The sequence below is a fragment of the Psammomys obesus genome, unplaced genomic scaffold, assembly GCF_907164565.1.
Source record: "Psammomys obesus unplaced genomic scaffold, mPsaObe1.curated_primary_1811, whole genome shotgun sequence".
Classification (NCBI taxonomy): domain Eukaryota; kingdom Metazoa; phylum Chordata; class Mammalia; order Rodentia; family Muridae; genus Psammomys; species Psammomys obesus.
Window position 1 is genome coordinate 1,452,191 of NW_026585895.1, and position 21,027 is coordinate 1,473,217.

General features: G+C 42.5%; 1 protein-coding gene across 8 annotated transcripts in view; it reads left to right on the forward strand.

Moving 5' to 3' along the window:
* Positions 1-6,023: 6,023 nt before the first annotated feature.
* Ctnnd1 (catenin delta 1) overlaps positions 6,024-21,027 on the forward strand; it is a 51,944-nt gene continuing 36,940 nt past the window's right edge. For all 8 annotated transcript variants that reach the window (XM_055599971.1, XM_055599970.1, XM_055599973.1 and 5 more), the window contains exon 1: positions 6,024-6,331. The gene's annotated coding sequence lies outside the window, so the exon portion shown is untranslated. The remainder of the gene's footprint in view (positions 6,332-21,027) is intronic.

Below are 21,027 nucleotides of genomic sequence, written 5' to 3' on the forward strand. Positions count from 1 at the left end.
AGATAGATAGATAGATAGATAGATAGATAGATAGATAGATAGATGGATGGATGGATAGATGGATAGATAGATAGATAGATAGATAGATAGATAGATAGATAGATAAATGAATAGTAAATTTAAACATGAACAAAAATAACTAGATTCATTACAGTACGCAGCACTCTACCCCATGATCTCTGCTGACTTTAATATTCCTCTCTTTGTTGCTAATTATCAAAACTCAGGCCTTCTTTGTACATGCTGGCATATATTGTGCTATTTAAATCTCAGCCTAAACTGTACTTCTCCTTTAAACTAAAACACAAAACAAAACAGGATCTTACAATGTTGCCTAGGCCTGTCTCAAATTTACAACTCTCAGGCCTCAGCTTCCCCAGCTGGTGTGGCCACAGGTGTTCCCCACCGTGCCCAGCTTCTTGTTCTTGGTTCTTGCTATGTAGACCAGGTTGGCCTGGAACCCTGTCTTCTGAATGTTGTGATTAAAGGTGTGTGCCAACATGCCCAGTTCCTATTTCTTTTTAGACATAAGTTTTTTTCCCAGCTCTTCACTAATCTTTCATTTTCATCCTTTTATGGTATCTTGCTTTTTGGTGGTGGTTATGGCTAGGGAAGTTAGATTTTTAAAGGTTATTCTATACTGAATATAATGTTCCATGCAGAAAAGCAAAAGAGAAAGAGAAAAAATAAAAGGGAAAAAACAGCCATGTATGTCTGAAATATACTTCAATTCATTAACCTATTTTTCTTTTTTTGAGACAGTGTTTGGCTATTTAGTCCTAGCTGGACTTTATATGGTACGGGGTAGGTATTGTTTCTGCCTCCCTACTATTGATTGTTTGCTTCTAGAAAGTATTTTGGCTTTTGAACTTGGCAGAGATGAAGTCTAGATACAGAAGATATCCTGAGTAAAGGGAAAAGATTCTTATATGATGAGATAATTTTAGCATTATCTTCTTGAAACTCTTCTTCCTCTTCTACTTTGATTTAAAACTGCATCATATCAAACAAATGTTGTTATGCTTCTTTGGTCTTTGACCATTACAGACTAAATATGAGGGTCTCCAAGAAGGTAGACTAAATACAAGGGGTTAGTGAGTGGAATTCCAGGTTATGGAGATGAAAAAAAAAGGTTTGATATGGTTAATGGCTATTACTGTCATATATAGAGTGAATAAATCTGGTACCTTGAAAGCAACAGGGAATCTGTCCCCTTGGTGAGCTTTCATCTTCTCATCTATAAAATGGTGGGTACCCTCTTCAGAGTGCTGCTTTAGAAGATAGAGGTGGTAATGAGTTCAAAGTGTGTTTCACTTGGCAGATGCTTCTCTGGTTTACTTGGCAGTGGTGACTTTGAGGGGAAACAGGATATACACTGCTCATAGCAATTCTTTTTTTTAAATTAAAATTTAGAAGTGTGTCTGTGTGTCTGTGTGTATGCCATGCATATGCAGGTGCCCACAGAGACCAGAAGAGGTGTTGAGTTCCCTGTAGCTAGAGCAACAGCCGGTTGTGAAACACTGGATGCTGGCAACTGACTCAGCCCTGTAGAAGGGCAAGAAATTCTTTTAACTACGGAGCTATCTCCCTAGTCACAAGCCCCAAATTTTGTTGTTTTTGTTTCGCTTTGAGCCCTGCTGTCATGGAAATTGATAGGTCAGGCAGGCCAGCCTTGAGCCTACAGAGACACACTTGCCTCAGCCTCCAGAGTATCACCACCATGCACAGCCAACCTTCTTTTTTGCTTTTTAAATAATTTTATTATTTTTTTATGTGTATGGGTGTTTTGCCTGATACATCTATGTACTGCATGTGTGTTTGGTGCCCATGGAGGCCAGAAGAGGGACTTGGATCCCTTTGAACTGAAGTTACAGATGTTTGTCAGCCACCATGTGAGTGCTTGAAATTGAACCCAGGTCCCCTAGAAGAGCAACCAATGCTCTTAGCTCCTGAGTCATTTCTGTAGAGGAATTTTAATTTAGAACATGGCTGCTCTGGCAAGAGATCACATCCAAAGACCTTCTAGGTCTGTGTGATCCAGCTAGAATACAGGTGACAGAGGCAAGAGATCTGAGTTCAAGGGCAGCCTGGTATAGAGCAAGTTTCAGGTAAAGAAAAGCTTAGGTCCAGGTGTGGTGGTACACACCTCAAATCCCAAACAATGAAGGTAAAGTTAGTTTGTAGATGGGAGTGCTCATGTTTGAAGGTGATGTTTAATTGAGTGGCGGAAAAAATAACAAATCAGAGAAAGATTTGACAGAATAGTATATGCCCAACTCTCACAAGGAGAGGAAAGGGAAGCTACTTAAGGGGCAATGCAGAGAGGGAGAGACGAGGCAGTTTTTACCAAGACAGAAATAGATGGCTTGCAGAGAGAGAACTTAGGTGAAGACTAAGTGAGCCAGAGAGTGAGAAGAAGCCAGAAAATTAGAGCAGGTTGCTGGAGTTAGTTGGAGGCAAAGCAAAGCAATTCAGGGCCTGAGAGAGAAGCCAGATTGAATAAATCAGGTGGGAGAGGAGTTTGAACCAGAATAGCTGAGTTGAACCAGCCAGCCCAGAGCTCAGAAAAAAACAAGAAAGGATGAGCTTGTTCAGCAGTGAGTCTCAGGCTGAAAATGTTCTAGGCCTAGATTAAATTATCCAGAGACTAGAAGCTTCCAGGGCTAGGCCTAGGCGACCAGACGGAGGCAGTAAACCTTAGAGACAATTAAAACAGGTGAATAGAAATTCATTTTCCACATTTCTCCAGCCCTGTCATTGTTGTTAAAAGAGACAGAATCTCATGTAGCCCAGGCCTGCCTTGAACTTGCCAAGTAGCCAAGGATAACATTAAACTTCTGATCTTCCTGCTGGGATGATAGACATTTGCCACAACACCTGTTTTATGGGGTGCTGGGATAGAACCAAAAGCTTCATTCATGCTAGGCAAATGCTAGCAACAGCTACATATCTAACCTACAATTCATTCCTTAAAAATTTTCTTTGATGGTGGCACACGCCTGTAATTCCAGCACTTGGGAAGCAGAGGCAGGTGGATCTCTGATTTTGAGGCCAGCCTGGTCTACAGAGAGAGTTCCAGGACATCCAGGGCTACACAGAGAAACCCTGTCTGGAAAAAAAGCCCACCCCCAATTCTTTTGAGAAAATTTTATGTAGCTCAGTTTGGCCTCAAATGTATCATGTAGCCAAGGATGGCCTTGAACTCCTGATCTTTCTGCCTACTCCACCCCTCAAATTACAGGCATGTGCACTATGCCCATTTTAATCATCCATTTTTTCTTTTTTAAAAATTTACATTTTATCTAGTTTTGTATGTGTGTGGATGCAGAAGCCATGGTGAGCGTATAGGCAGCACAGGACAAGCACCTACCCACTGAAGCACCTCACTTAGAAGATAAATGCGCGCTCACTGATGGGCATATGAGTGTGCCTGGATGCAGTGTGTGAGCTGTGCGCATTATACTCCTTCAGCACCCAAGGAGGCGGAAGCAGCATCAGGCTCCCTAGAGCTCCAATTCCAGGGACTCCAAATGACTTCCAGCCACGGTGTGGCTGCTGGAAACTGAATTCTGTTCCTCTGCAAGAGCAGCCAGTGCTCTTCACTGATGAGCCATCTCCCCAGCCCAACAGTTTATTCTTAATGAGGTTATGCTATATGCCAGACATTTTTAGAAGACATTTATGTTGCCAGGCAGTGTGGCCCATGTCTGTAATCCTGGGACTTTGTAGGCTGAAGCAGTAGGATTACTTGAAATTCAAGGCCATGCAGGACTTTATAGTGAGTTTCAGACCAGCAGGGAATATATAGCAAAGCCTGACTGAAAAACAAAAAATGAGTTTTATGTGCATTTTTATTCTTACAACAGATTTGTGATGATTGTGATGTGTGCCAGTGCAGAGTCCAGAGGAGGACACGCAGTGCTCTGCTCCGTCCCGCCCTGACTGACTTCTTTGAGCCTGGACCTGGGCTGGTGACCAGCAAACTCCAGTGCCCCACTTGGCTCCACCCTCCTCCCCACAGGCATGCATATGGATATGTTTGTTTTTCATGGTGGTGCTGGCATCTGATCCTGGCCTCATGGTTGAGCAGCAAGTGAGATGTTCTCCACTGAGTCATCTCTGCAGTGAGAGATAGTTATTTCCATTTTACAGTCAAGGAAGCTGAGGTTCGGAGAGTATATAATTTGGCCAAGGTCACATAGTGGTATAAATATCTGAACTAGTATACTTGCAGAAAAGTAGCTGGAAGCCAGCAGTTTGACTGCAGTCTCTCTTCTTAGCCAGTATATCACCATTACAGATTATGAAAGCTTTATTCGTTTTGCAGCAGCCAATAAATACACACACCTGTTAGCCCAGAACTCAAGAAGCAGAGGCAGTGGGCATCTCTGTAAGTTCAAGGCCAGCCTGGTCTACATATCAAGGTTTCCAGGCCAGCCTTGACTATGTAGTGAGACCTTGTCTCAAAAAAAAAAAAAAAAAAAAAAAAAAGCAGGGCATGGTGGAGCATGCATGTGATCCCAGCATTCAGGGGTCAGAGGCAGGCAGATCTCTGTGAGTTTGTGAGTTTGAGGCCTCCCTGGTCTAGAAAGCACGTCTAGGACAGCCAAGGCTACACAAAGGAACCTATCTTGAAACAACAACAACAAAATAATAGAGATAACAAAAGTTAAATAAATTAAAAATAGGGCCAGCAAGAGGCCTCTGGGTAAAGGCACCACATCCCCGGGGCCCATGTGGAGACAGGACACCTGATTGTGCAGATTGTTCTCTGGCCTAGTTATGAGTGCTGTGTTTACGGGTTTATGTTCACACAGATGCACACAAATAAATATAATTAAAATATATGTATAAAGAGAATCCTTCTAATTCATCATCTTTGTTTCTTAATTGGAGAGTAAGAGACACCAGCGCTGTGCCTTCCTTCCCAGCACTCAGAAGGCACAGGCACAGAGATGTTGTGAGACCAGCGTAGGTACAGTGAGACCTTGCCTCAAACAAAACAAAACCAGCCAGGCATGGTGGCACAGGCTTTTAATCCCAGCACTCAGGGAGGCAGAGGCAGGAAGGAGGATCACTGTGATTTCTGCCAGCCTGGTCTACAGAGTGAGTCCAGGACAGCCAGGGCTGCACAGAAACCCTGTCTGGCAAAACCAAAAAACAAACAAAAACTAACAACAAATAAAATCCCTTCCCCTCCTAAACCTTACATGAATTCTGAGGAAAGCCCCCTATAAGGGGCTTTTTATTTAGATCAAATAAAAAAGCCAGGTAATTTTGAATTTGCAAAGAAACCGTATTCTCTCAATTATTTAAACGATTTCTTATCTGCTCTAAACTTGTTTATTGGATCCGGCCTATTGTCCCAGGTAAACCCACATTGTTTTGGTGCATAGTGCCTTTCCTAAACAGCTCAGTAGATTCTGTTCTCTTTTAGTTTAGAGCAGACAGGCTAGCAATCTATTACCAGGTCTAGGTGTTTATTTTTCCTCATTAGCTGTAATGCAATTAAACCAGAACAATGAAATTGAGAGTTTGCCTCAGATATTACCTATCACCCCAATCAACACAGTCCTATTTCTGGGATTTCTCTAGCCTCCTTTCTTGGCATGCCTTGGGAAAATGCTGTGGGGAAGAAAGCCACAAACCCTACAGCAGTAGGCGAATAAAGTAAGCTCTTTTCTGTTTTCCCACCCAGATAGGGAAAGGGAACAAGACCCTCATCAAAGAGAATTGTTAGGCGTGCCGTTCTAGAGAGCTTTGTTATTTAGCACCTCCTCCCCCAGCCCTGCGGTAATTCCTCAGAGATTGTACAGTCTCCGCTTTAAATATAAATATATATTATATATATAAAACTTCCTCGTCTTTCTTTTTTTTCTTTCTTTCTTTTTTTTTTAATTTCCTATAATAAAGTTTCCTATTGGATAAGGTCAGCTCCCTGATTTATGCCTGGCTCCTATTGGAAGCTCGCAGGGGCTGACATCACTTAGGAAAGCTAGGGTAGGGCTGCCAGATCAGTTTGTCACCACCCAGGCTCCCTTGCCTTTGGCTGGGTGCAACTTCCATTTTAGGTGTTGGATCTGAGGGGAAAAAGAGAGAGAGGGAGAAGGAGAGAGCAAGAGAGAGCGAGGGAGCGAGCAATAGGGAGGGACGAGGGGAGGGAGTGAGAGAGACGGACACAGACACGGAGGGAGAGGGAAGGAGGCAGGAAAGATCCTGAAACGAGGAAGAGGAAGAGGTGGCGAACCTCGCTGGATTTGTCTTTCTCAGCACATTGGCGAAGCGTTGGGTTTGTTTCTTAAAGGACTGGCTTTAGAAGTCCACATTTGAGGTATGTGCTTTTTTTCATGTTTTTCCTTTTATGAAAATGTGTGTATAAGTAGTTGGGACAAGGATAACCCCAGTGGAATTTTTGTCTTGATGGTAACTGGGAGGAAAAGGGCGAGAGAGCCTGTTAATGCTGACGATGAATTTTAACCAGTTACTTTTTCTACTTGTAATACTTTGGAGGTATCTTGGTATCCTGTTTATATTAAGGAAAAGGTAAAATGTAAAGACCTCGAAACAGACTTCTAGGTCTGATACCGGAAGCTGGTTAGAACCAGGGGTAGAAGTTGTGTAAATTACATTTTTGTGCGTACTTTTATTTTCTTCATTAAGCTAACATCTTTTTTCAGAGCTCAAAAAGTTGGTTTTGTTGGCATGTTGTGGGTGGGTTGGGAAAGTAGTTTGCCCTGGCCGGAACTAATTGTACAGATGGCTCTTACCATGTTTCAGAACTTGGAGCCCTTCACCTTTGAATCTGTGGCCCTGGAAGGTTGCAGGGAGCTGTAGCCTTTAAACGGTGTTGTTTTTTCCTCCGGACCGGCGCAGATGGGTCTCAGCGCTGCAGTTCCTGGGTGGATCCCTCTTTCACTCTTCCAGGTGTGGTGGGTGGGTCACCTGGTTACACAGAGCGTTTGTGCTTTGCCTTGTGAAACCAAATGGATCTAAGGCCACCACTTTTTTTTTTTTTTTTTTTTTTTTTTTTAATCCTAAAAGGACTTTTGATGGCAGAGATTTGTGGAGGTGTTTTGTGTTAAACCTGCAAATATGATGTTTGGGCCCTAAAGGGATGAGAAAATTCTAACCATGCTTTCTGTTGACTGGAGTGAGCCGCAGGACACCTGAAAGTCTTTCTGCCCTTTTGGTCGGTTGTGAACAGTCATGCAAAGAGAAACCACTTAATGAAAACTGGAGTTTGCAGAACACATTTGAGAAAGCACAAAGGGAATTCAATTTTTAAGCCTCTGGAAAGATGCTCTTTAGAGGTGTCTTTGTTTGCTTGCTGGCTTGCTCAGTTAACTTACTTAACTTAAAGGCCTAGGACTGCTTCATGTTTTATAATTGACCTTAAGGTTTGTTTGCTTTTGCTTTTTGCACATATATACCTAGAAATGTTCCGATCCTAGATAATTATATAGCCAACTCATCAGTAGCTGGAAAACAGGGTACTTCGTTTAAAGTGGGAACCAATATGGAAATAAGGTCTGGACTAGATACTGTTCTAACTGTAGCGAGATGATCTTACTGGGGGAGCTCCACATCACCTTTACACTGATACATCTTTTACTCTCCTCATCTCCTTAGTCCCTGCCCCCATTCTTTGCAGACTAGGATACTTCCTTGAATATTTTTCTACAGTGAAGACATTCCTTGCAATAAGACTTTGCCCTTGTTGGGTTGTGGCTTCTGGAGGAAACAACTTTTGTTCTTCTTTTCCTTTCCATATAATCTAGGTAAAGATTACAGAAATATTTTTGATGTTTGCACCTCAGAATTAATATAAGTAGTTGAAAGAAAAAAAGACAGTGTGTAACAGTCAGTTGGGCTCTAGTTCTCATTTCCAGTTTTTCAGTTTTCCTGTGAAATGCTTTTCCATGGAGGTATCTTGGTGGGTCTTTGGAGGGTTGGTCTGCTGCTGTGTGGGTTTCTCGCTCAGCCTTTAGGGGAGGGGTAAGAGTCTGGAGGAGGAGTACAAAGGCAGTTTGAAAATAGGTTCTGGATGACTGCTGGTGATCTGGGTCCCGCTTTGAAACTGGGCTTTGTGTAGCTGTGTTGAGCAGCTTTAGGGTCCAGGACTATTTTTACAAACTAAGGCATTGTTTGGCCTGCTGTATAGAGCCTTTTGAGGTGATAAGATGGAAGATTTTTGTCTTTTACTTCACCTTTGCTGATTCTTTCAGGAATTACAGGACAGGGTACAGATAAGTAAATCCTTTATTTTTATTATTTATATTGTTGTGTTTCTTATTTTGATTTTTGGGGTGAAAATGATAACAAATAAATATGAATTGTACTGATTTTCTTGTTTGCTTTTTATGTAATTCAGTTAGTTTCTTTGTTATCTGAATGAGGTAGTGTTCTGTGTTTCAGGTGTGTGTGGGGTCTCGTGGCTGGTTAGAGTTCTAGTGCCCTTCTTAGGATTCCAGTATGGACAGCCAGGGGCATCAGAACATGTTCTCTGCTGCCCTAAAATTTGGACTCTTGGAGGTCTTAAAAAAAGAAAAGCTTCCTGTAAATTGCATGCCAGCTCCGCAGGGATAGATGAGACAGGATGCAGGCAAATAAATTCAGCTTAGATCACTATCAATTGCAATAGCAAAATATTTAGCTCTGTATAATTTATTGTTTTTATTATGGTAGATGATGGCCCTCTGTTAGTACCTTCTAGGTCCCCCTGTAGCCTACTCTCCCTCTCATTGTTTTATTTTACTCTGTGCTAAGCATTTTGCATAGACTATTTGCCAAATGCTTAATAACCATTTTTTTAAAGGAAATTTGAGGTGCATAAATTGCAATTTGCTGAATATTTCACAATCTAAATGGTGGAGTTCAGGATTAACCCTGGTCTAACTGACTATAAAAGTCAACTAATTTAACCAGGGGTACACTGCCATTACACAGAGAGCATGGATGTAACAGCTGGGATAAAAATAACTGAAGCCTTGCTATAGGCAGGAGTGTTTTAGTAGTTACTTACAGGGACCGCGTTGGGATGGCATATGTCAGTGACTGGTTACACCCTTAGAGCAAGTGCGGTCTGCATGTGCTGGCATTAACATGTCAGCCCTGAAAGCAGGGTCATGGAGTATGCAGGCCACTGCTGCTCCACTGTTCTCTTTCCCTTTCCTTTGCAGGGCTAGGGTTCGAACTTGGGGCCTCACCCAGGCTCGGCCTCACAAGTACATTGCTACTGAGCTCATTTCTGACTCCTTCCTTCCTTCTTTCTTTTGAGACAGTGTTTCTCTGTGTTGCTAGAACTCTGTGTAGACTAGGTCTGCCTTGAACTCAAACAGAACTGCCTACCTCTGCCTCCCATGTGCTGGGACTATAGGCATTTACCAACATGTCAGGTTGCTTTATTTATTTTTCACTTCTGGGATTTGCCTCAATCTTCATTTGCTTATTAATGAAGTGTTGTCTTCCAGAGAATTTTCAGCTCTTTGAGTTGAATGATAACCACTTTCTAGTGAGAAGCTTGTAGGAGGTAGTTCTAAAAAAATGTACTTCTCAAACTTACTGTATTAAAAACTGTCTTTCACTCTAGACTGAGCTGCTTGCGTATAGGTACTATCTTATCTCTGCCCCTTTATTGGCCATCTCAGAGTCTGCTACAAACTGAGGTGCTCAGTAAGCCTTGTTTAATTAAGGTACTTGATGGAAATTAGTGGGGACTGAGAATGCTCGAATTGAGACAGGAAGCAAAACAACACGAGTTAATTTCATTCCCATGTAATTTTGATACTTTCACTGTAACCTGTTTAGATGATTTATTTGTTTACTTATTTTTGTTTACATGTATTTTGTTGTGTGGGTTGGGGAAGGTTAGGCACATGTTCTTGCTAAGCAGGTATGTAGAAATCAGGGCAGTTTGGGGATGGAGAAAATCTGTTCTATTTTCATCGTGTGGATTCTGAGGATTGAACTCAAGCCCTCATGCTTGACATCAAGTGACTTTATCCACTGAGACATTTCACCAGCCTTGATCATCTTTTTTTTGGGGGGGGGGGGGGATCTCATGTACCTGAGGATCACCTTGAATTTGAGATTCCTCTGATCTTTCTTCTGAATGCTGGTACTGTAAACATATGTCATCACATGTTTAAACAGAGTCTCTGGGAATAATGAAAGATTTTCAGGGTAGCTTTTCTTGGCAATCAGTACTGTAAGTAGTAAGTGCGTTTCATAGCTTAGTCAGCTGCTGGCTTCAGTCAGGGGAACCTTGCAACCTGTCCATTTTCTTCGGAAGAACATGGACAGCAGCAAGGAAGAACGTGTCCACCCCTGCTTGGATCAGGGCTTTATACACCACCAATACAAACACACAGAGCTTGGGATGACAGGTTTTGGTTATGAATGTTTCCAAAAAAAAATGTGTTTGTTGCCATTTTCTCCTTCCACCAAAGTCTCATTTTGGGACAGGGTCTCCTTTAGCTTGGCTGCTCTTCAACTCATCTTATTTCTGCCTCTCATGTGCTGGAATTACAGGAGCAGGCTTCCACACCTGCGTGATAGCATCTTTGCTTTTTTTTTTTTAAACACCCATGCACATAAAATAAAAATAAATAAACCCGTGTTACATAAAGCTGAAATAGGAATTGATTGACATAAAAGATGTAGCTGCCTCCAAGGTTTCCACTGATAGAGCAAGAACACTGTTCTGGTTAGAATTAAAAGGGGAAGCTAACGTAGGACTGATCTGTATTTAGTTGTGTAATTATATTTAAATCTGTTTTTGAGACAGGGTCTCATGTAGCCCAGGCTGGCCTTGACCTTGCCTAGAGCTTCCTTAAATGCTGGGCAAGCAGTCTATCAGTTGAGCTATATCCCCAGTTATTTTTTTGTTTTGTTTTGGTTTTGGTTGTTTGTTGTTTGTTTTTGTTTTTTTGATAGGGTCTCTCTGTTTTGGATCGATGGCTGTGCTGGAATTGTTGTGTAGACCAGGCTGGCCCCCAAACTCTTAACCTTTGCCTCCTTAGTGTTGGGTTAAAGGCAAGTACTACCATACCCTGCTACATCTGGTCTTAAAGAGTGTTTTCCAAGTGTTCTCTGCTGATCAGTGATAGGTAATTTGGTTAATGTTTTCACATGTCTCATGGTGGTGAAAGTAGTGTTTAAAGTTTTTATTTCAAACATGCAGAATTTTCCAAGAAAAATGTTAAGAATCACATTAACTACTCTTTACTCTCCTTCACCTTGCAACAGTTGCTTCTCTTTTGCTTTAGATGTTTTAACTATTACATAATTTTTATTAATATACCCAACCACAAAAGTAATTTCCTACTGAGAGCCTTTCCCCAATGTTATCAGGCAAAGTAGCATAGCACAGTAGCTAGAGCATTAATGCTTAGAAAACACAGAAAGAAAACTGTAAAAGAACATCCTGTTAACAAACATGATGCCGGAACTAGACTGTTGGGGTCCTCCTCTGATTTACCCTGGGACAGATTGCTTAGTCACTCTTTGTCCCGGTCTTTTCTCTAAGATCGGTATCATTGTAATCATTTCTATGGGGATATATTTCTCAGCAGTAATAATGTGTGCCTCACTTGTTCTAGGCCCTAGGTTTGCTTTCTTCTAATGCAGAGACAAAAATGTATTAACTTTGTCAGTACAATTGATTTGCTATTTTAAATTCATAAAATAGTATACATAGTAATATCTTGTATGTGTATGCCATAGAATGCTGAATGTACATCATTTGTCTTCATGTATCTATTGGACAAAATGTCTTTTATAATAGTTTTTTGAGACAGTTTCACTGTGTAGCTTGCTTATACACAAAATCTCCTGCCATAGCCTCCCAAGTGATAGAATCACAGACCTGTTCAAACTTCTTATGTCCCGTTAACTTTAAGAAACATTTAATTTTGGTGATGGGTAGCAGTTTTGGGGAGTTGTGTTTGGGGCTGTCAAGCAGTGGTAACTCTTTGTAAGGGGAGGGGTTAATGAGAGAGAAGGTGGCACTGCCTGAGTGTCTTCATCGTCTCTTCCGAGATTGAGAGCAAACTACAGGTCCCCCGTCCTTTTGTGTCCAGCACAAACAGAACCCTGGGTAAATGTACTTTGATCAGAGTGGATTGACAACGGTTTTGCTTGGATTTATTATGGACTTGAACTAGATTTTTGCTTTGTGTCTGGCATTTCCTGTGTAGCCATGTAGCCTCGGAATTTGCTGTGTAGACCAGGCTGCCTCTAACTTGAGTGAAAAGCGTCCTATCTCTGTCTCCCCAGTTGCTTGGATGACAGGTATGTATCCCCCCCCCCCACTTTGTTATTTTTATTTATTTTTTCACATTTCATTTTGAGCCAGCTTGTTAAGCCAGGGGTTTGTAAGCTAAGGCTTGGTTAAAAATAATTTACAGAAATGGAAGCAGGCTTTGGCTATTCTTTTTTATTGAAATGGGCTTCTTATTTTTTATTCAGAAAACACTCCACTTGTAGCCCATACTTACAGACATTTGTGAAGCTGTGACATGTAGAAGTTTTGAGTTCATGAGTGCTTCGTGTGAAAAGTGTGATTCCAAGAAAAGTTTCTTTCATATGAGGAAAAGCTGACCTGGGTTTGGGGATATATGCATGTTCCAGATGCAACCCTGCCTAGAAGGAAGCTTGTGGGCTTCCTCCAGCCTAGAACTTTCCTTTTCTCCATCTCGCCTCTCCCCTCTCCCCTCTCCAGATAGGACCTTGCTGTGTAGTTTCTTTCTGTTATGTAACTCATGTAACTAGGGTTCTGAATATATAATTTTTAATTTTTTTTGAGACAGTTTCTCTGTGTAGGCTTGGCTGTCCTGGGCTTGCTTTGCAGACCAGGCTGGCTTCAAATTCACAGAGATCCTCCTCCTCTGCCCCGTGAGTGCTGGGATTACAGGCTTGCTCCACGCGCCCCAGTGCTGAGTAGTATTTATTTGGTACTCTTTAGCCTTCTGTGATAGCTCCTAAATTTCTACATTTTTTTTAGCCTATATTTTTTGTTTCTCCTGATTCCTCCCTGTTGACTTGCTTTCTTGTTCTGTTTTATCTCCCTTAAGCTGATGGTTTTTCACGATCTTTGTTTTATTTAGTTGGTCGTATCGATGCTAAAGACAAGTGTAGGTGCAGCTTGTCTGACTTAGGCTGAGTTGGACTGACATGAAGGCACATTTAGTGACTCAGCTTCTGCCCCGCCCTGTGGCTTCTCTGTGAATCCCAGGCTGGCCTGGAACTCAGAGACCCATTAGCCTCCGCCTCCCAGATGCTGGGGTTAAAGTTGGGTATCATCACACCTTCCTTTCAGTTTTTATCTTTGATATTCCCCCCAGATCTCACGTATTTTTCCTAATTAATTACTCATACCCTAGTCAATAGTAGAGCAAAAGAAATTTACTTCTCCCAGAATAAAAGACAGCATTTGTGTGACCCATGCTGTTCTGTATTGAAATGGAGATTCACATTTCTTACGGTCAAATGAAAAGGTGTTTTAAGAAGCTTATATTTTAGGAGACCAAAATTTATTCTTATGTTTGAGGACATGGACATTGTTATAGAAAGTAGGTCAACTTTTCAGTGCCTTTATCAAAACACCTGCAGTTCCCATTTCATTGCAAGTGAAGTAAGTCTCATTGAATAAAGTAGTTGGGTATATTCAGTCCACTTTTAAAATAGAGGAGTCTATTTTAAAAGGGAAATTGATGCCCATCTGATTTCTTTCCTGCTTCTTTGTTGGAATGGGGGAATTCTGTAACCTTTCTGCTGTTCTCTCCACTGCTGGCTTTGTAAACTAGGACACAGTTGGACACTTGAGTGTCTGCCCTGCTGAAGGTCAGCCAGAGAAGGAGGTATATAGGTGTATAAGAACCCCCAAATCATAGATAGACCCAAGGATCACAATTAGAAGAAAAGTAGAGAACCTGGGATGGCACATGCTTATAATCCCAGTATTTTTGGGAAGCTCCAACAGTATGATCAGGGGTTTGAGGCCTGCCCGTGCTACATAGTGGACCTTGGCAAAAAATCTTGATAAATAGGCTCCGCTGGGTAAGGTGCTTGCTGCCAAATCTGATTTCTTATGCATGTGTGTCTTGTGGCATAAGTTCCCACACACATACATGCTTATGCAAAATAATAAAGAGCTAGTTATGGTGGTTCATGCCAGTAATGTCAACACTTGAGAAGTGGAGCCTGGAGGGGCAGGAATTAAGCTATCCTTGGTAAGTAGTGAGTTTGAGCTTAGCATGGGAAACATGAGACCTTTTCTCAAAAGCAGCAAAAGTACAACCAATTAAACAGAGTCTAAAATAAAGACAGAATTATTTGCTCTTCTGAAATGTAACTGTACTCATTGAATGTGTCAAGCATCGTTACTGGAAACAAGGCAGGTGTGGTGGTGTGCCTGCAGTCCTACACTTGACGCTGATGCTGGAGGAGACGGGAGCCAGCTGGGCTACATGCGGGCCTCCTTCCTGAAAGCAAACCAGAAAAGACAAATAAAACATTTAATAAACCAAACCAGAAACCTAGGGCTGAGGACGCACCTCAGCAGTAGAGCGATTGCCTGACATAAACAAATTTCTGGGTCGGGTCCCTAGCACACAAAAGTCTGCTGCATGCCATGCTCTAGTGTGTAGCAATAAACCAAGTAGACTTAATAAATAATGAGTGCGTAAGCACATATGTCGCAGTATGTAATTCTGTTGAAAAAGCGTGTCCCAAATGCTTAGAATACAGGAGTGAGCAGGGAAGGCTTATATATAAGGTGTTCGGAAGAGAGCGAAAGTAGTGAGCGATGGGCATCTACAGGAGAGGAATAGAAAGGGCACCCACCCAAGGCTGGTGTCGCCCCGGTCAGGAGAGACAGTGGGGATTGCGGACCAACAGAGACCTGTCTGGGATGCTGTGTGCTCAGGGATTGGGAACTGGTGCACAGTTCAGTTTAGCACCACAGAGGACAAAGAAAATTGTCCTACAGAGGCAACAGCTGTGACGTGTTTTGCATGCCCCTGCTAACTTGAGGCAGCAGCTGTCCCAGCCTCTGTCTTCATGGGAGCTCTGTGAGAGTGATTTTCATTTTAGCAGAGTCTGTATGGGTTGATGAGCCTTGTCCTGGAGAACCATAATACGAGTGCAGCTAGTTAGAATAAGTCCGTATGTGTTTGTAAAGATTAGGGTTTTTCTTATCTACATAGTGGTCTGGAAAAAGGAGAAATTGCAGCACAGACTTGGTGCACTTCCTCTTTGTCCACGTCTTTGATTTTGTGTAGGGGCTTAGACCTCTTACCTGCTGCTTGTGCTCATTTAACCAAAAGTTCCTGTTCTTTTTCGAGATAGGACCTCTCTGCATAGCCCTGGAACTCAACTATGTAAATCAGCCTGGAACGTACAGATCTGCTTGCCTCTCCTGGGATTAAAGGCGTGGGTTACCATGCCTGGTTCCTCCTCCTTCAGGAAGCTGTGGCGAATTAATTGATCCCAGCACTTGGGAGGCAGGGGCAGTCAGATCTCTAAGTTTGAGGCCAGCCTGGTCTACAGCGTATAAGACAGCCAAGGCTTTTCAAAAAAACCTGTCTTGAAAATCCAAAAAAAAGGAGAAAAAAAAAAAAAAAGTTCATCCTTTTAACTTCCTGTTTGGTAGATTACTTTAACAGGGATTATCAAAGCACATACTGAACCATTTTGCTTGACGGAGCTGAAATAAAATAGCCAACTGCTTGGTGATTTGGTGTTGTTTAGCAACCAATATAGCAAAGTCAGATACTATCTGATTACCAAAGAACCAATATCTTGAATCACTCACACTTATTTTCCATTTTCCCTCTGAAGATTTCTAGTTTAGCAAGTCTGTCCTTCAGTTGAAGAACTTCTTCCCTTTCATCTGTGTGTGTGTGTGTGTGTGTGTGTGTGTGTGTGTGTGTGTGTGTGTTTACTCGCGCTCGCTCGCTTAAGCTTACACTATAGTCCAGGTTAGCCTATTACCCTGTATGAGTTCCTACTCCCAGCTTTCCCTTTCTTTCTGTTAGAGGCTTTAGGCCTGACCCAACCTGGTTACTCATTATTCTTCCCTGGAAATACAGTTATCTGGTTGTCATCCAGTATTTACGATCTTTAGAGTGGACTAAGGAGCCCCCTCACCCCCTTTTCTGCAAGATTTTCAAGTTGCTTTAAATAACTGCTTGATGCTTATTTCTCCACTATATGTAGATGGTGAAGATGTTCGTGATTGTCATGACTGTATCATGTAATACTGTTGTTTTTTTTTAAACCTAAATCTTCATTCACACGTTTTCCATAGAAATACTCTTCTCCTTATCTCTGTAAGGACATTTTGCTACTCATTTGGTCTCAAACCAGAAATTAAAGTGACTCGGTTGGAGAAATGTTAGCAATAGCGCTTGCTGTTTGAATGTCTGGTTATTCCTCATCTATAATCAAATAGGCTAGAAATATCTAGGGTCATGAATGCTTGGACAAAGATTAGGGTGGGGTTTCTTTTGCAGTAGAGTATGGGACCAGTCTTTGAGAATTTGGCATAGAGTTTCATTTCTTGTAGGAAATTAAAACATTTAAGGTGTTGTTTTGTCTGCAGTATAAATAGACATGAACTCCAGTGAGCAGTTCAGGAGCCCATAGACAGTAGGGCTGGTAAGCAAGATAGTTCTTCCTTCTATGTGCTGAGTCTTAAAAAAAAAAAAGGATTTAAAGCTGAGCTTGGTGATTGTACGTATGTAACCCCAGCAATCAGGAGGTTTCGGCAGGAGGATCACTGAATTTGAGAACAGCAAACAGCAACTAGGCTATGCAGTGAGACTTTGTCTTAAAAAACAAAAACAGATTTAACATTATGCTGCTCCAGCCATCCTGTACTAAAGCCCATGCTTTCACAGAGCTCTAATCCAGGCCGAGTAATGATCTGAGCTGTCTAGTGGGCAAACAGGCCCCGTTGTATTTCCTAACTGCTGCCCCTTTTGTCAAAGGAATGTTGTGGTAGGATTGTCAGGAATAGGCCGCATGATTTCCTGCATGCTGTGTTAATCAGTATGTAGCCTTTCTGAAAATACGAATTCCCGATGATTGACCCCTCGGGGTTGAATTCTCAGGTGGGTGAGTATTTAATTGGAATGAGTAGACTAGTAACTGGCTTGTGGTGATAGATGTGGAGTGGGAGCTGGTTAATTTGAAGTTATCTCCTTCAGTGTTACCCAATATTGTTTTTGGATTACATGTTTATGCTGATGTGAAGGTTATGCCAATATGTAGCATGGTGTGGAGAATTTGAGTTGCCTATTAAGGGAAACTTTTAGACCATGTCTCCATTTCCCCCTTGCAGTTTTGAAATTGTGGAACAAATTCAAGAGAGGATGTTAGCATTGAAACCCCAGCTGTACAATTTGTTTAAAACTCACAGGAAGGGCTAATTTACTTCCTGTCTGAAAGGGAAATGCTGGCTTCCCTAACTTCCTTGTTGGCCAATTCTGGTCAACTTGGAATGTGGGTGGGGGAGGAGCTGTCCTTTCTTCTTCTTCTTCTTCTTCTTCTTCTTCTTCTTCTTCTTCTTCTTTTCTTCTTCTTCTTCTTCTTCTTCCTTCAGCGCCGTGGATAGACTTAGCCTGTGTGCCTGATAGGCCAGTGCTCCATCCTGAATGCTTGGGCTGTGTGGCTTATCTCCTCTGGGTATCAAAGTCTGAAGAAGTAGTTACCATCATGTTTATGTTTGGTTTTGTGTTCCCCTTTGCCTCTGTGTACTCTCTTGTGGTTGTTGGGGGGAGGGGGTTCTAAGGTTGTTTTTGCAGTTCAGAAAATCTTCCCATCCCTCAGACATTATTTTACATTCAGCCTTATTTATGTGCACTCCCCCTGTATTCTCTGTGATTTGAAAATAGACCAAGGACTTGTAAGGAAGAAACTGAAACTCATTTGAACACCAGAAGGTGGATTGTAGCGAGAATTTAATTGGACAGAGGGAGTGGATGACAGAAGTTTCTTATTTTCAGATTGAGCCAAGCACACATTCCAAGTGGGGCCAGTTGGCATTCTTCCTGCTATTTTAGTCCAGGCTTCTCTTTCCTACTGACCAGTCAATTGTATTAACTGTTTGATGTGAGTTTGAACTGTGGTCTGAGGAGGAGGGGGAGGGAAAGTAGTGGAAACAGCTGGTGCCTTCATCAAACCCTCTCAATTATTGTTCTTAAAGATGTTCAGGGGTAAGGAGTGGCACATGAATGGGGTCTGGATAGTGGCGTGACACTGGCTTCTCAGGCACTCAGTGCTCTGTGGGATGTTGGCTAGTTGGAATGGAGCCTAACTTTATAAGACACATTCTTTCCTCCCCTCCCTCTGCCTTCCAAGTGCCCAGATGCCTTGTGTGTTTTTGAGATGAAGTCTTATTCCAGGCTAACTTTGAACTTTGGGCATTCATCCTGCCTCATCTCCCCAGGGCTGGGGTTTACAGATGTGAGCCACCACTTCTCTCACCCCTCTCCTTCTTTGGCTTTGGAGCATGATGCAGGAAGCTAGGTGGCAAAACAGATTCATCCCCATCTTGAAGTCCTGGGCCCTCCAGGGATGTTCTGATGATCCCTTTGATTAAGTTTTCCAAATACATCTGAAAGAGCCAGAGATACAGTTAGACTCAGGATCTCAGGTGCAGTTAAGTAAAACTGCGTTTGGTTGACTGCACTAGTCTCCTTCCATGGCTCACATGCCAGGGTGATGACATTTCTGAGTCAGCACTCCTTTTCTGTCTCACCTGCTTAGCTTGATGTAGACCTGCCTGTCAGACACCTTTTCAGAGCAGCAGCAGCATGCAGAGGGGTATCTTTACTTCTGTCTCCGGGGTCTCTCTTACAACCAGTTTTTTGCTTTATTTCAGAAAACTTCCTTAGATGCTACTTTAAAAAATACCATTTTGTATGTCCATCTCATAGTGTATCATCAACTCTTATTTATTTGGTTTGAGCTAGAAGCAAGGAAACATTAAGAATACTGATATTTATAACAAAAATTTCAATTTTTCAATGTTCTTGAGAAAAAGAGAATTAGTTACATTCAGAGCTAGGTAAAAGGCTGAAAACTTGAGAGGCTTTACAGCCTCTATAAAACAGGTTTCTATAAAACAGGTTTCAGTAGACCTGTAAGAGCTGTTTTATTCTTTCCCTACCTCTCCATCTCTCCATCTGCTTGCCTTAGGTCCGGATAAGGACTAAATTCTTCCAAGTTGTGCTGCTTTCTCGCCTTTTGCCTCTTGTGCTCCAGAGATCAAGGTTTAGCCAGAGCTTCAGGATTTAGCTGATAGTGTTTCCAGTGGATTAAGGTTTGGGTGGCTAGGAAGAGGAAGGAGAGAAAATATGAGAAAGAAGGCATTTTACTAGTTCTTGGCTTGGAATGTACTTCTGCTGAGCTTGGCTGCTTAGTCACTGTATATGGAACCTGGGGCACAGGGTTCTTGCTTCTTTGGCTCTCCAGAATCTCTGGTTGATGGAGCTTGACCTCTCTCTAAAGTTCTGTTTTTGGGGGTTAGGACTGACATCCAGTGGGCTGGCAAGGTAATAGAAAAACACAGTTTAGCGGACTCTAAAGCCAGCCAGGGCTTTCCTTTTTTACATAGGCGTAAGGAAAAAGCTGAGGTTGCTGTCAGTCTCTTTGCTGCCTGGGCTACAGGGCAATTGCTAGTGGCCCCCCTTGTTCTCTTGGGAGGTCATTGACTTTGCCCTCAGAACTTGATAAACTGCCTTTCTGTAGGGTGGAGTCGGCTGCCTTTGTTCGTTCTCGGTGGGGCTGGCTTTTGGAATCAGTTTCACGTGTGGGGAAGTTTGGAAGAGTGTGTGACAGAGGTCCTGTTCTCCTGTTGGTGAGCAACATGTCATTGGTGGCACTTTCTTGGGACATGTGCCACTTGTAGTTCTGCTGATTGGAATAGGAGCTTTAGCTTTAGAATCCCTATTTCAGTGTCTCCACAGTGAACAAAACTTGCCGAGTACAATTTTAACACCCCCTCCCACCACCACCACCACACACACACACTTGCTTAGGTCTTTGCACATAGTATCTCTCTGCTGATTCTTGAAGGCCTGAGCTTTGTCCTCTGCAGTGTTGGCTTGAGGCTGAAGGGAGGGTTGTTTTCCTGAACATGATAAGAAACGGAGCGGGCAAAGCAGGAGCTCTAAGCTAGTGATTGGTAGACAGGGTGCCCTGGAATGTGGTTGGCCTGCAGCCCAGAATCCAGCACTTTGTATTTGTTTGTTTCTGGGAGACTGTGGTCTAGTGCTACTGTGACAGGAAGTGAGAAAGCTGGGAGTGGGGGAACAGAGAGGAGTGATGTCTTTGTGGTTCTCCTGTGAAATCTCTTTGTCCCTGTAGAGTAGCTCCGCTACAGAGCCCTACTGAGAAGAGAGCAGCCTTTGTGTGTCTAATGGGTCTCAGGGTATCTAGCTCCTCTGAGGGATTAGAGGGTGTGAGATCTGGCTGTGGCCTTTTACATCTTAGCACTTGAGTTATATAAATGGCCTTGATCTCTTAGCATTGAAGAGCTTACTGAGTTTTGTGTGAGTATTTATGGGTGTCTAGGATTTAATTAAGAATGGAATTCTAGAAGGACATAGATGTTAGATAATGTTGATGTACATTGCAGAAATGTTGTTGGGTCTGAAAGGGACAAAGAACTAATGCTGGAGCCCTTCTGTTTGGCACCTTTGTACACACATGCGTTCCCTGCCCACTTGACTTCAGCATCCCCTCGCTGCAGGTGTCCAGTGTTTGTCCATAACTGGGGATGGTGGTAGTTTCCTGGGACTGCAGCAGTGCACCTGTGACACCTTGTCTTCCTCCTGCTGCCCCTTTCTGTCTTGTTTAGATTTCCCTGTTCTTTATTCCAGCTGTGAACTAGGCCTCTTTTCTCACTTTGTTGATTGGGTGGCTGAATCCTCAACTTCTTGCTAAGCTGGCCAGCCCCGCGAGCGCGTACACACACACACACACACACACACACACACACACACACACACACACACACAC